Source organism: Eschrichtius robustus, chromosome 2, assembly GCF_028021215.1.
Source record: "Eschrichtius robustus isolate mEscRob2 chromosome 2, mEscRob2.pri, whole genome shotgun sequence".
NCBI lineage: Eukaryota > Metazoa > Chordata > Mammalia > Artiodactyla > Eschrichtiidae > Eschrichtius > Eschrichtius robustus.
Window position 1 is genome coordinate 97,330,439 of NC_090825.1, and position 14,659 is coordinate 97,345,097.

A 14,659-nucleotide genomic window follows, 5' to 3' on the forward strand; every position below is an offset into this window, starting at 1 on the left:
AACTTTTAACAGTACTTTAATTTGATTAAGTTTCCCCTAAAGAAAATAAAACAAATTATCAAACTCTTTAGAAAAGTAAATAAGGAAGAAATTGCCCCATCAAATATTAAAAGCTACCATAAAGATATGATAATGCAAACCTACTGGCTTATATATAGAAAGTAGGTTAATAGATTTTTTTAAACACCATATGTGAAATATCACATAGATTAAAGAGTAAAATCGAAAGTGAGGAAGCATAAAGAAAATAAAAGAATAGTAATAATATAACATAATATTACAATAATAAGAAGAAAATGTTGATGAATATGTATCTAATCTCAGGAAGGGGGAAGATTTTCTAAATCAACGTACAGAGTCAAAATTTACACACGGTCATTAATAATTTTGATGGCCCAAATTTAAATTTGTCATCATAAAGAAAGCATGAACAATATTAAATGGCAGAAGCCAAAACAGAAAATATGTCTTCCAAACATATGGCAGACAAAAGTTAATATTCTCAATAAGCATATTAATCCCTAACATGGTTTTTGAAATGTTCTTTAGACCTCTAACTGGATCATTTCTTGTTGATGCTGTTACACTGCTATGACATTTTGGACTCACTGAATGGCACTGAAAATCAACTTTTCTTAAATTATAATAAAGCTTAGGTGAAAAAAATACATTCTCAATAAAAAAAAATAATAATAAACATCCTAATAACAAAGTGATAGTGAAAACAAATAAGAAATTTATAAAAGAAAAACAAAATTATCACATTAGAAGTACTGAATACAAACAGTACTCACAGATACAAATTAAAATGAGATACTTTATTAACTCATTTAACAGCTATTTATTAGGCACTTATGATATGCCAGGAATTTTCTAGTTCAGTGGTTCTCAAAGTGTGGCCCCTGAACTAGCAGCCTTAGTACCTTTGTGAACTTGTTAGAAATACAAATTCTTGGATCCTACAACATACTTATGAATCAGAAACTCTGGTAGTGGAGTCCAGCAATGTGTGATTTAATAAGCCCTCCCGGTGATTCTGTTGCACACTAAAGTGTGAGACCCTCTGGTTTAGGTGAAATAAACAGACAAATATCTCTTTCCCTGGGGAACTGGTAAAACAGACAATAAACAAGAAACAAAATGAGTGAATGATATATTTTCACCAGAGTAATGGAAAAAGCACAGCAGGAGAAGGAAATTGGGAGTATCAGGCAAGGACCAACTTACAATTTAAAATAGGGTGCACAGGGTAGATGTCATTGAGAAGGTAGCTTTTGAGCCAGTGACTTATAAAGATGAGGGATCTAGCCACATAAGTATCTGGAAAAAGGAACATTCCAGACAAAGGTACAACCTGTGCAAAGGCCGTTGTGTATTTGAGGAATCATAAAGAAATTCATGAAGAGTAGAGTGAGAAAGGAGAAGAGCACTGGAGACGAGATCAGAAAGATCATGGTCCAGAGGGCAAACCATGTAGAAGCTTACAACTGATTGACAGGCCTGGCTTTACTCTCAGTAAGACCACATATCACTTTAGGTTTGTGAGCAGAAGTGGTATAACTTGTCTTATATTCTTCAAAATCCCTCTGGTTACTATGTTGAAAGTAGACTATAGGGGTTGGCAGGTGTCAAATTAGAAGACCAGGCCGCAGACCAGAGGAGTAACCCAGGTGAGAAGGGCTGATGGCTTAGATCAGGATGGTAACAGTGTGGTGGTGATTGGATGTGACTTATAAAAAAAAAAAAAAAAAAAAAAAAAAACACAAGAAAAAACAGTGACCTCAAGGTTTTAAGCATAAGCAATAGAAAAGACAGTTGTCATCAACTGAGATGAAAGAGTCTATAGGTATAAAAGGATTTGGAGAATTAGTTCAGTTTCAGACATCTAGAGTTTGAGATATTTACATATCAAGATATATAACAGGAAGGTGTAAAGTCATTAGAGGGGTCTGAACTAGAACTATGTATTGCGGAGGCTTGAGTATATATGATGGTTCTTAAATTCATGAGAATGAATGAGGTCACCAAGGGATACCTTACATAGAGAAAAACATAAAGGAATCTGAGCCCGAAGGCATTCCAACAATAAAAGATTAGGGAGAAAAAGCTGTTTGTTTTTTCTTTCTTTGCAAGGGAGAAATGAGTTCCAGACAGTGGTAGCCTCCAAGTACACCACTAGGCAGCTATTCCAAAGGTCATGAAACAGAATGGCTCACAAACCATATAAAGATAGTCAAAGCATTGCTTTATTCAGTCAATTAAAACATATAATGAAAAGCAAGGTGGAAAACATGAGGCCTATTAATGGTTAGGATAGGATGCAAACACACTGTAAACACCACACTACCCAAATCTTATATTATGTAATGTTTACACTACTTTCTCCCGGCCATGTCAGCCTTCCTGCAGACTGTGGATATGAGGACTAAAGCTAAAAGAAAGCAAGAAGCTCAGTAGATGGAAGTTTCCCAGAGCAAACACACATTTGCTCTATTCAAAGGTTTACAGGCTTTTACTCCTGGCCATTACCTTGCAGAGAAAGTTATCCTTGTTTGCTTTTTCTCTAGTTTTTTTTTTTTTTTAATGCTAGTATTAGATATTCTTAAATAGCAAAGGAAAAACATACTGCAACCAGCAAAGGAGACTAACAAGAGTGTTACAGGAGCAAAACCAAGAATGTATCAATACGTTACCCTGGAAGCCAAGTAAAGAAGGTGTATCAAAGAGGAATGATCCATTGTGTCAAATGCTGCTGCTAAGGCAGGTAAGAGAGGACTGAGAATTAACTACTGGACTTTTCTTTGTGTGGTCTCTGGTGATTTGACAAAAGCAAGTTTTAGGAAACGGCAGAGGTGAGAAACTGAGTGGAATGAACTGAAGGGGGAATGGGAGGAGTGAAATTGTAGACCACGTGTATAAGCCTGCTTAAGGAATTTTGCTATAAAGGGGACCAAAGAAATCGAGTGTTAACTGATGGAGAAAATGGAGTAAGTAAAGAGGTTTTTTAAAATATTGGCAAAATTACAAATTAGTGTACTCATAGGAATGATCGCATAGAGAGGGGGGAATTTATGATGTAGGAGGGGGGGAGAATTGTTGGTGTGATGTTCTTGAGTGAATGAGATGGGATAGATTTTGTGCACAAATTTAAGGGACATGCTTTACAAAGCACTTCAGATAGTTCTTACTTTGAAAAGCGAGAAGGCAGAGCATGGTGCTGGGAGGCTGTGAAATATCTCTTCTGACTATTTCAATTTTCTTAGGGAAATAGGATGCAAGGACATCATCTGAGAAGGGAGTAGAATTGGGAGGTTTGAGGAGAAGGGAGATAGTATAAAACATGAGGGAGAGTGGGACAAGTGCTAGACCCAGGCACGAGCATTTAAAGTTTGCGGTCATCGAGAAAAGCAGCAGAGTTGTGGCTTTTGTTTTGTTCTGAGTTTTCTGAAGCCACATTCATCTATGCACTTGCAGGTACAGAGCAGAGTGAGAGATTTTGCCTGGATTGTAGTTTTACCAAATGAGTCTGACAAAGCAAGAGAGATTGAAGGGAATCAGGGATGTTTGCAAAGGGATCATTATAATGATTGACTATGAAGTTTACATGAAAGGAAGGACATGGAGAGAAGTCCAAGTACATAAATATATGCTATAGGAATAACTTGAACTCTGACTCTACTTCTGTATGAGATGGCATTTGAGAACAAATATTTATTCATTTTTTTTCCAGCATAGAACTATTACTATATTATTCCTATATTATAACCTTCACAGAATCCATTTGGAAATGCCACTCTTGGTTTGTGATATGCATTTATTTCCATTGAAGCTCCTCCACGCAAAAGAAGCAATCAAAGAGGTGAGCCTAACACCATCCCCACCCCACCTCAGTTTTCCCCCCTTGGTGTCCATATGTTCGTTCTCTACATCTCTACATGGTGTTGTGCAGAATCGGGCGATTGGGATTGACATGTATACACTGATGTGTATAAAATTGATGCCTAATAAGAACCTGCAGTATAAAAAAACAAACAAACAAAACAACTAATACTAAACTTTCATTGGGTTATTTGTATGGAAATATGTTAATATAAAAAAAAAAAAAAGTTTGTCCCTCAAAAAAAAAAAAAAAAAAAAAAAAAAGAGGTGAGCCTACAAGTATTACAATAAAAGAATTGCTCCTTTTAAAAACAGCCATGCTCAATTTCTGGAAGGCACTATATTTTCCTTCTCTTCATTTAGAATGGAGTAATATTTACCAATGTTTTCTCCCTAGAGATAACTTTGTACATTTCTTTGCCATGCTTCCAATCTTTCTCTTTTCTTTCTTTTTTTTTTTTTTTTGACTGCAAAGTAGTTAATAGAAGTTTCAATAACTTTTTTTTTTTTCTTCATTGCACACTGAGAAGAGATCACAGAAAAACGGTCTCATCACATAAATACACCTCACAGTATCTAATCTTGTCGGTTCTCAGAGTTACCGAGACCACAGACTTGGCTACACATAATATGGCTGCTGCCCGCGTACATCCACCTGTGGAGTAAAAGCAGCTTATCTCGCCATGGGGGTATCTGATTCAGATTAATGGGGCCGTGTTCACGCGACGTCAGTGCGTTATCAGAAATATCTTATCATGGGACTTAAAAATATTTTAACACATTATACTTCAGAAAGTTATGATATTCATGTCAGATAGGTAGATAGACAAAAGAGAATTTCTTGCATTCTAGAATTGCAGTTCAGTCCTTTTGAAGTTTTGATGTTGGCTTCTTTTTCTCTTTCCTTCTAAACAATCCCTTATGCCCATATGTGTTTACGGCACAAATCTATTTGTGTGTAATGTCTCCCTCTGCTCTACTATAAAACTGCATATGTTAGACAACAATGCCCGTGTGCAGGAAAGATCTCTGTGAACTGAACTAGAACTGAAATGAACTTTCACGCTGAGTCCATGATGGGAAAAGATCCTCATTGTTTAACAGGAAACAATCAGCTCTAGATTGCACTTTATCTGCTTTAACCTAGAAAATCTGTGGTCCTGGAGCCTGTTCAAAGAGAAAACTAAGAAATTGTTTGGCTAGTTCTTTTTAGACTATGGATGTTACCTAGTTCTCACATGTTACTGGGACTAAACGTACCTAAAATAAATAAAATCAAAACATTATAAAGTCAACTAAGGTTTAAAGAAAAATCAAACTGGCCTCTCCTTTTTCGACTTAAGGAAAGATGGATGTTTGGTGACAAGGCTGAGACCTGGGGGGTGAGGAGTGCACTTAGCAAAACAAGCACCGTGATGAACATTCTCCAAACTGTTATTACGCCGCTGATCAGGTGGTAAGCTAATTTCAAGTGTAAAATGTAGGTTTGGGATTTATGCCTTGTATAAAACATAATCAACTTTCATTATTTCTGTGAGTCATAGCATTTTAATCTTTTCTAATTAGACGTAATTACTATTCTTTCTCACAGCAGGATAGCATAGAAGCATAAAAAATATGAGGTGCCACATACATAAGGGGGAAGAAAATGACAAAAAGGAAAACTACAGGCATCGTTAGTAAATGAGAGTTTTGTTTTCAGGTGACACTGGTCATTCCCTTGGTGGGAAAAATGGACACCATGACAAAGCGTGTAGGTAATTATTATCTTTTTATAATATTCTTTTGTAACAAGTGGGGCAAGGTCCAAGGACAGAAATAATTTCCATATGGAGAACAAAATTTTAATGTCAGAGTTTGTGCATTTTAATTAGGGCAATTTAACTGATCAGAATAAATTGTCTTTTAAATATTATGACTCATGTATTTTTCCATCTCATAATTTTTCATTCCTTCTATTTTTACCTTCTGGTAAACTAAAACAAGATTTTTATATAGAAATCTAATAAGGTATCTTCCAAATCTAAAAGGATCAAAGATGCATGGTTCTAACTGCAATGTTGAGAACTGTTCCCCAAAACAGCCGTCACAGAAGCAGAAGTGTACATGGAAGATTCCAGATACCCTTATTCTCCATTTAGGAAAAATTTTAATCAAAATTATTTACTCACATAGAGAAATCATTTACACATTTTATTTGTGAGTTCTTCAGTGAGCACTTTTTTCCCATGCAGATTCTGCAAAATTAGTTGTTACGTGGGCAATTGGTGAAATTAGGCTCAAACAACAGAAATTTAACAAGTTATTTTACAATTATACAGTCTGTTCATCATACAGATCATACAATTCTTTGAGGGAAAACAATCAGTTTTTGAGACCTGGAATAACTACTTAAGCTGTCTACATTGATCAAATCAACTGGTTAAGTGTTAATTTTAATTTTCCTCTTTACCTGATATTGCGCAGAGAGAAAAAAAGTTAGTAAACCAATATAATGAGTTTTACTAACTAAAATGATAAAGATTCACCTTTCAAATGCTGAGTTTTATGTTGCTTCAATCTGTAACACATGAAACTGAAAATTTTACACAAATATATTAGACAACATAAGGGACTATCCCCAGGTCATTATTCTATTTCCAAATTTATGGCTGCCAAACTCAGATAAATCCTGGATAAGCAACACAGATTACAGATTACCAAAGTTTTCCTAATTGGCAATTCATAACTTCCAGCTGCTCTGAACAAAACCTATCACCCAATGAAATGTTGACATTTTTCTGCCTCATTAAAATCTTCTGCAATATTCTGTGTGAAAATATTGTTCAGTTAGCCATTATTCCTGAAGATATGCAAGGAGGTGATAAATGATTAGGATACCAAATGTAATTTGTAGCGTCAAAGCAAGCCTGTGCTCACCTGCACATTTAGACAATATTGGACTCAATATCATACTGGGCAGGAAGAGAGTTTTATCCCATGGAGCACATTACATTTTGTACCTTAAAATGTAACCGTGTTATGGTTTCAGTGTTTCCATGAATTCATCATTATTCTTTCTCACATATTTTCATAATTACTAATTCATTTTAAGGACTTTCTAAAACAAAGTTGAGAGATGTTGTTACAAATCCCTTGATAAAATATTTATGAGTTAAAGATAACTTTAATTGGTCAAAATTTTTATAATGACAATCCATGGTTTTATCTTTTGTGCATCCACTGTGTGAATCTCAGCTGTGTAGAATCTCTGCATAGATTTGCACAGAAAATATGGATCACTAATAAGTAATTTCTGGATTCTTGGTCTATACCATAAAATTTAACAGAATTTCAAAAAAGGAATTACAATTAATGAAAGTCTTACTCATGCAAACCCAATCTGTTTTTCTCTATTAAAGACAAATATTTCATCACATATCAAAATTAGTAAAATCAACATAAATGAGTTATATTTTAGACAGAAGTGTCTGCTTTCAGTTGCCATAAACCCACAGCCCATAGCCTGACACATATGGTACAAAGGTGAAATATGTCCGCAATATTTAAGGTGTGTACATGGTAGTTGTTTTTTTTCCTGAGGAGTGAAATATTGTAATTGTTATAATGTCTGAGAACAAATTGAACCATAACATATTCCATAATTACATAGTATGCTTAGGGCAGTTATAAACATTCCCCATAGCCTTGCAGAATGTTCTACACTTATTCACTTCTATGCTCATGTTTTAATAGCAACAGTAACCACAGTAATTTTTGTTGTCATACATTATTGTCAATTTTACTTTTTCTACCATGTTTCTGGGGGCCCTTTATCCAATCCCCTTTGGAAGGAGTTAATGTAGGACTCTGAAGACTCTGAAAACATGGAACATAGATAATAATACAACAAACAATAATATTTAAGTCTCAATTGCTGAGTTCAGCTTGTTTCTCCTTAAGTTTTAGTTCTACGAATAAAGTCAAACAAACTCTAAAGGCTTACCTTTCCCCTCAGCATCTTTTTCAAGGTATGTACAGGGACATTAACATATTTATTTGAACAATGCAATACAGATATTATAACATGGACATTTTAAAATCATCTTTTTGTTTATAGCTACTCTATTCATAATTGCTAAAACTTGGAAGCAATCAAAACATCCCTCAATAGACAAATGGATAAACAAATTGTGCCACATCCATAAAATGGAATGTTACTGTTCAATAAAAAGAAATGACTTATTAAGCCATGAAAAGACACGGAGGAATCTTAAATGCATATTGCTAAGTGAAAGAAATCAATGTGAAAAAGCAGCATACTGTATGATTCTAAACATAACAACATTCTGGAAGAGATATAACTACAGAGACAGTGAAAAGATCACTGGTTGCCAGGGCCTCATTTGAAGGGAAGGAAAGATGATTGGTAAATTACAGGGAATTTTTAGGGCAATTAAATTATTCTGTATTATCCTGTGGATACAGGCAATTATACATGTTTGTCAAAACCAATAGAATGTACAACACAAAGCGTGAACCACATATAACCATGGACACTACTGGTAATGTATTGGCTCATCACTTGTAATAGATGTACTACACTAATGAAAGATATCAATAATAAAGCAAAAAAAAAATACAAATAAAAATAAATTTTTGCTGAAACTTTTAGATAAAATTAATCTATTCCACACAAAATATTTATACTTTACTCCACCTTAATGTTAACCATATTGTGACTGTATAGGGGCATATTTGGATATTGAATGATGAGGTGACTTTTTATATGTGGCTCTAGAAATCCATTCCTCATGACTTTTAGTCCCAGATCATTTCCCACACATTTTTATTATCTATGTTTTGGCTCTAAGTCATAACTATCAAAGCTAGTGCCTGGTAGCTGTATTGTGCTACCTTGCCATTTAACCCAGGGGTCCCCAACCCCCAGTACCAGTCCATGGCCTGTTAGGAACCAGGCCGCACAGCAGGAGGTGAGTGGCGGGTGAGCGAGTGAAGCTTCATCTGTATTTACAGCCGCTCCCCATCACTCGCATTACTGCCTGAGCTCCGCCTCCTGTCAGATCAGCGGCGGCATTAGATTCTCATAGGAGTGCAAACCCTACTGTGAACTGCGCACGTTAAGGGATCTAGGTTGTGCACTCCTTATGAGAATCTAATGCCTGATAATCTCAGGTGGAGCTGAGGCGGTGATGCTAGCGCAGGGGAGTGGCTGCAAATACAGATTATCATTAGCAGAGAGATCTGACTGCACAGAGACCATAATAAATCAATTGCTTGGAGACTCATATCATAACCCTATCAGTGAGTGGCAAATGAAAACGAGCTCAGGGCTCCCACTGATTCTGCATTTTGATGAGTTGTATAACTATTTCATTATATATTACAATGTAATAATAATAGAAATAAAGTGCACAATAAATGAACTGCACTTGAATCATTCCGAAACCATCTCCACCCCTCCCCGGTCTGTGGAAAAACTGTCTTCCACAAAACCGGTCCCTGGTGCCAAAAAGGTTGGGGACCTCTGATTTAACCTACAAATAATCTGCCTTTCCTCTTTCCATTGATCTATATTGCAATGCAATGGGACATAAAGCTTACTAAACTAAACAGTACAATAGATTGCTCCAAAAAGCCAAACCCTGAGGACTCATAAAGAAGCTCTCTCACTAGGCAGCTCTTTGTTATCAACCTGGAAGCCCCAACCCACTGTAGAGGCTAACCAGCATCCAGAGAGTTATACTCTGGTTTCAGGTAGCTGTATTCTCAGGCCCTCCCCACTCAACAAACATCTCAGCTGGAATCTTCAAAAAAAATTACAGCTTTATTGCGGTATAACTGACATATACAAAACCACACGTATTTAAAGACTACAGTTTGATTAGTTTTGACATATGTACACATTCGTGAGAGAATCACCACAATTAAGTTTAGGAACATGTTCACAGATTAAGAAAGCATTCTGGACCATCATCCCATGACCTCATGTGTCTTAGGGCATAAACCATGTCCATTTTTGTAACCTGATGGCCCAAGTTCTTGGAGTCATGCATGCATGGACCATGAGTGCCCCACAGAGAAGAACAGATTGATCCCGTGTATGGTAGGTGGAATTCTAAGATGGTTCCTTATTTTGATATGAAATTTGTATCTATATATAAATATATTAACATGAATATATTTAAATTAAAGTATAGTTGATTTACAATATTATATTAGTTTCAGATACACAACATAGTGATTCAATATTTTTATAGACTATACTCCATTTAAAGTTATTATAAAATATTGGTTATATTCCTTGTGCTGTAAAATATATCCTTGTAGCTTATTTATTTTATACATGGTAGTTTGTACCTCTTAATTCCCCACCCCTATCTTGCCTCTCTCCCCAATTCCTCTCCTCACTGGTAACCACTAGTTTGTTTTCTATATCTGTGAGTCTGTTTCTCTTTTGTTATATTCATTCGTTTTAATTTTTAGATTCCACATGTAAGTGATGACATGCAGTGTTTGTCTTTCTCTGTCTGACTTGTTTCACTTAGCATAATACCCCAGAGATCCAACCATGTTGCTGCAAATTTCGTTCTTTTTTATGACCGAATAATATTCCATTGCAAAAAAAAAAAAAGATGAGGAACATGTCTCTTATCTCCACAGTCTCTTTGTTCCCCTTTGTTATGCATCTCCCCCCACCCCCGCTTCCATGACTTCCCCTCCTCCCAGGCAATCACTGATCTGTCTTATTTCATATAGATTAATTTTCATTCTCTAAAATTTTATATAAATGGAATCATATAATATGTATTCGTTTTTGTTGGGGGGGAGCATCTGGCTTCTTTAATGCAGCATAATTATTTTGAGATTCATCCATGTTGTTGTGTTTGTTAAAAGTTCATTCTTTTTTGTCATTAATCAGTTTTCCATTATATGGATATACCACAAAGTGTGTATCCGTTCATCTCTTGATGGATATTTGAGTTATTTCCAATTTTTAGCTATTACAAATAAAGCTGCTATGAACATTTATGTAAGTCTTTCTGTAAACAAAAGCTTTGATTTCTCTCGGATAGATGCTGAGGAGTAAAATATCTTGGTCATTTGGTAGGTATATGTTTTCCTTTTGAAGAAATGAGCAAACAGTTTTCCAAAATGTTTACTATTTTACATTCCCACCAGGGTGTATGAGAGTTCCAGTTCTTCCAAGTCCTTGCCCACTCTTGAAATAATTAGTGTTTTAGTATTACTGACTCTAGAGGCTATGTGTGAGTAGTTCTTTGTGGTTTTAATTTACATTTCCATAAAGGACTATTAACATTGAGCAACTTGTAAAATGTCAACATGATATCCATGTATCTTCTTTAGTAAAGTGTCTGTCCAAATCTTTTGGCCCTTTTTAAATTGGGTTGTTTGTCTTATTAATATTGAATTATATAATATTTAGCTCTTTGTATAGTCTAAATACAAATCCTTTGTCAGCTATATATTTTGAAGATATTTCTCCCAGTCAATGACTTCTCTTTTCATTTCTGTAACAATGTCTTTTAAAAAGCAAACTTTTCAATTTCATGAAGTGCTATTTAATCACTTTTTTTTTCTGTGAAGTACTATTCAATCACTTTTAGTTCATGCATTTGGTGTTCAATTTAACATACCTTAGCTAAACCCAAGCCACTCTAGCTTTCTGTTGATTAATGTTTGCATGTCATATATTATTTCATCCTTTTACTTTTAAACTATTTGTGCCTTTATACTGAAAATATGTATCTTGTAAGCAGTTTATAGTGGGAACTTGCTTTTTGAAGCATATGACTGCCTTTTGAGTGGAGTGTTAGGTCATATACATATTATGTAGTTATTAGTACGGCTGTGTTTAACTCTACCATCTTGCTTGTTATTTTCTACTTGCCCCACTTATTTTTTGTCCCATTTTCTCTCCTTTTCAACTTTCTTTTGGATAAAATATTTTTATGATTCCTTTTTATCTTCCTTATTGACCTACAAGCTATGCCCCTTCGTAGACAGTTTTTGTTGGTTTTCTTTTGTTGTGTGGTTTCATTAGAGATTTTCGCATACTTCTTTAACTTATCATAGTCTCCCTTCAATTAATGTTAACCTACTTCCCATGCAATAAAAGAGCTTACCACATTATACTTACATTTCTCCTCTCCCAGCCTTTGCTCTATTGTGGTCATTCATTTTACGTCTACATACATTATAAATTCCACAATTCAGCCTTGTTAATTTTAAACACGCAATTATATTTATATATTTTTAACATCATTATTGGAGTATGATTGCTTTACAATGGTGTGTTAGTTTCTGCTTTATAACAAAGTGAATCAGCTATATGTATACATATATCCCCATATCTCCTCCCTCTTGCGTCTCCCTCCCACCCTCCCTATCCCACCGCTCTAGTTGGACACAAAGCACCGAGCTGATCTCGCTGTGCTATGAAGCTGCTTCCCACTAGCTATCTATTTTACATTTGGTAGTGTATATATGCCAGTGCCACTCTCTCACTTCGTCCAAGCTTATCGTTCCCCCTCCCGGTGTCCTCAAGTTCATTCTCTACATCTGCATCTTTATTTCTGTCCTGCCCCTAGATTCTTCAGAACCATTTTTTGTTTTGTAGATTCCATATATATGTGTTAGCATACGGTATTTGTTTTTCTCCTTCTGACTTACTTCACTCTGTATGACAGTCTCAAGGTCCATCCACCTCACTACAAATATCTCGATTTCGTTTCTTTTTATGGCTGAGTAAATTTGCAAATGAAGCAACTGATAAAGGATTAATCTCCAAAATATACAAGTAGCTCATGCAGTTCAATATCAAAAAAACAAACAACCCAATCCAAAAATGGTCAGAAGACCTAAATAGACATTTCTCCAAAGAAGATATACAGATTGCCAACAAACACGTGAAAGGATGCTCAACATCACTAATCATTAGAGAAATGCAGATCAAAACACTCAATTATATTTTAAAGAGATTTTTTTAAGATAAAATAAGAACACAGGCCTTTTTCATCATTTTCCTATTTCCAATTCTCTTCCTTTGTTTATGCTCCGATTTGTATCTGGTAACATTTTTTTCTTCTGTCCAAGGGACTTCCTTTGTCATTTCTGTAAGTACAAATCTAGTGATCAATTCTTTCAGTTTTTGTATATCTGAAGGCAGCTTTCTTTTATCTTCCTTCTAAAAGATATTCTCATAGGACACAGAATTTGAGGTTGACCAGTTTTTGTTTCCCTCAATATTTTAAATAAGCTGCTCCACTTTTTTCTGGCTTCTATTACTGCTGAGAAAATGTCTGCTACTACTCTTATCTTTGTGCCTCTGTACATAATGCATTTCTTTTAGTGCTTTTAAGATTTTCTCCCTATCACTAGTTATAAATAATTTGCCTAGGATTTTTGTGGTGCAGTTGTCTTTGTTTTTTTTTTTTTATATTTCTGCCTTGTTGAATTTTGTGGACCTCTGTCTTTATCATTTTTAACAAATTTGGAAAAATTCTGGTCACTGTGTTTTAATTAATAAACTTCACTTTTTGGAGAAGTTTCAAGTTCACAGTGAAATTCAGCAAAAAGGACAAAGAATTTACATTGACACATCATTATCATCCAAAGTCCACAGTTAACCTTAGAGTTAACTCTGGGTGTTGTATATTCTATGGGTTTTGATGAATATATAATGACATGCATCCACTGTTGTAGTATCATACAGAATAGTTCACTGCCCTTAATATCCCCTGTGCTCCACCTATTCATCCCTTCCTCCCCGCAACCACTGGCAACCACTAATCCTTTTACTAACTCTACAGTTTTGCCTTTTTCATAATGTCATATGGTTGGAATTATACAGTATGTAGCCTTTTCAGATTGGCTTTTTTCACTTAGTAATATGCATTTAAGTTTCTGCCATGTTTTTTCATGACTTGATAGCTCATTTGTTTTTAGGGCTGAATAACATTCCATAGTCTGGACCTATCACAGTTTACTTATTCATTCACCTAATGAAGGACATCTTGGTTGCTTCCAGTTTGGGGTAATTATAAATAAAGTTACTGTAAACATTCATGCAGGAGTTCCCTGGTGGCACAGTGGTTAAGAATCCACCTGCCAATGCAGGGGACACAGGTTCAATCCTTGGCCCAGGAGGATCCCACGTGCCAAGGAGCAACTAAGCCCATGAGCCACAACTACTGAGCCTGCACTCTAGAGACCACGAGCCACAACTACTGAGTCCACGTGCCCTAGAGCCCATACGCCGCAACTACTGAGGCCCGTGTGCTCCAACTACTGAAGCTCATGCTCCTAGAGCCCGTGTTCCGCAACAAGAGAAGCCACCACAATGAGAAGCCCGTGCACCTCAATGAAAAGTAGACCCCGCTCGCTGCAACTAGAGAAAGCCCGCACGCAGCAACAAAGACCCAACACAGCCAAAAAATAATAATAATAAAATTTAAAAAAAATATATATATATATAAAAATTCATGCAAGGTTTCTGTGTGGAAATAAATTTTCAATTCATTTGGGTAAATACCAAGGTTGAAACTGCTGGATTGCATGGTAAAAAGTATGTTTAGTTTTGTAAGAAACTGCCAAGCTATCTCTTAATGTAGCTGTACCATGTTTCATTCCCACCAGCAATGACTGAGTGTTCCTATCACTCCACATCCGCACCAGCATTTGGTGTTACCAGTGTATTGGATTTTGGCCATTCTAATAGGTGTGTAGTGGTATCTCATTGTAGTTTTAATCTACAGTT